This window comes from Macrobrachium rosenbergii, chromosome 31 (assembly GCF_040412425.1).
Source record: "Macrobrachium rosenbergii isolate ZJJX-2024 chromosome 31, ASM4041242v1, whole genome shotgun sequence".
NCBI classification, from domain to species: domain Eukaryota; kingdom Metazoa; phylum Arthropoda; class Malacostraca; order Decapoda; family Palaemonidae; genus Macrobrachium; species Macrobrachium rosenbergii.
In genome coordinates, this window is record NC_089771.1 from 10,366,111 (window position 1) to 10,368,610 (window position 2,500).

The 2,500-nt window shown below is 26.0% G+C and overlaps 1 protein-coding gene across 1 annotated transcript in view; it reads right to left on the minus strand.

Annotated features, from left to right (window-relative positions):
- The window catches only part of LOC136855364 (probable G-protein coupled receptor AH9.1), an 80,656-nt gene that overhangs the window by 7,483 nt on the left and 70,673 nt on the right, over window positions 1-2,500 (minus strand). The window lies entirely within an intron of this gene.

A 2,500-nucleotide genomic window follows, 5' to 3' on the forward strand; every position in this document is an offset into this window, starting at 1 on the left:
GTTCTTTAAGTTAAGGGTCTTAGTGGTTGAGGGCGTGTATGGTAATCATAAAAAAAAAAGGTACAAATATCAAGTAAAATTTATAGCTGGCGATGAAGCTTTCCAAATGATTTGCGCATCATTTCTCATTTCGATAAAAGAAACTAAAATGATCACTGAAAAATTAAGCGAAAAAGTTACCTATACTACAATTTTTCATGATTCAGTTAAACTGTAGCTAGAGCCTTTTCAAACGCATAGGTGGCGCTGATTAGATCAATTACGGACTTTTGATCACAATTCTTCCCATCTCAGTAACAGCAGCCGAACTGAACGACTTGAAGTGAGCGCTACGCACTTTGACAACCCCGTAGGGAAAACACACACATGTAAAAAAAATAAAGTCAACCGAGTTAAAGGCAAGTTTGGTATCAAACTAAAGAGACGATAATTCTTTAGAAAATAAAGAATAAAAGAGGATTAAAATAATAGACAATAAGAGAAAGAGAAAGAGAAGAAGAGGAAGAATCAAAGAAACAAAATACTCGTCAACAGCTCTCTAGCTGAGCGAATCTAATTCTAGACAATCTGTTGCCACTACTTCAGATTATATAGCTCTTATTTGAAGGACGCTTTTAAGCCCGGCCAGCGCTCGAAGGATATTTATAGAACTTTCAGCCCTTGATGGATGACCGGAGGTATCCTATGACTGATGACCCAGGAAGGATGGAAGTGTCACCGGATTTCACTGGGAAGGACTTTATGGGAAGGGAGAGTTATAAACCTTTCCTTTGTGTGTGTGTGTATGTGTATATGTATATATATATATATATATATATATATATATATATATATATATATATATATATATATATATATATATATATATATATATATATATATATATATATATACATATATATATATATATATATATATATATATATATATATATATATATATATATATATATATATATATATATATATATATATATATATATATATATATATATATAAATATATATATATATATATATATATATATATATATATATATATATATATATATATATATATATATATATATATATATATATATATATATATATATATATATATATATATATATATATATATATATATATATATATATATATATATATATATATATATATATATATATATATATATATATATATATATATATATATATATATATATATATATATATATATATATATTCATCAGGCCTTGATATCTCATTTCTGTTTTTCATTTGATGATATGATTACGTATGTTAGAATATTCTGGATCAGCTAAGCAGCATCCCATTCTATAACTATCACCCCAGTAGGAAGCGACCCTCACCTTAAGAAGCCATCTGGTGGATCCGACATATTTTCCAAAATTACATTTCGGACAATTGTACTCATAAACAACACCAGACGACATCAAAGTGGGTAGCCGATCCTTGAATCTGAAGAGAGAACTGATATTTTTTTTATTCTTAGGCATTAATTTGATATCAATGGGCCCTATATATTTTTGAACAGTCTGGATGAAATCCTTCCAAAAAGAGTCATCATATACAAAAGGAAAGGTTGAGAATAATGGGAGTTCTGGTACGTCAGAACTCTCAGGTTGGACATTTTTTTATTAAGCAGTTTTTTAAGAATCCTGTACGTGAGCAGGGAAACAGTTTTTGGAGAAGCGTTATTTTAGAAAGACGATTTCTTGGTGAAAGAGGCATATAAGGGATATAAGGGATATAACACGATGTAAAAGGGTGGGAATAGAGTTTAATTTAAAACTGAAAAAGCAAAAGCTACAGAAATTGGACCCCAGGCCAGTAAAAACTCGTATCATCATTATATAACCTTCAGCATAATATCACCTTCACATCTTCAGGGATATTTACAATAATAAAGTGCAGTGTATAAATATTAAATCATAAAAAATGGAAAACCATAAATTTTTTCTTAATGCAAAGTGAACTAAAACCCACAAGGACAGAACATAAATGATCTTAAATTGATGAGGATGGACAACATGTTTAAACACAGATGTATTCAGAAAAAACAGTTAAAACAAACAACATTCTTATATATATATATATATATATATATATATATATATATATATATATATATATATATATATATATATATATATATATATATATATTCTTTCAAAGCATATCTTTAAAGCACTACATGATTCCGACAGTTTTTTACTACAAAAGGCAACATTCACTAAGTTTAATGAACTTTTTCTGAACCGTGTAACAGGAGTTGCGATGGCAAAGGTAAGCAGGGCAGTCAATATATATATATATATATATATATATATATATATATATATATATATATATATATATATATATATATATATAGTCAATATATATAAATATATATATATATATATATATATATATATATATATATATATATATATATATATATATATATATATATATATATATATATATATATATATATATATATATATATATATATATA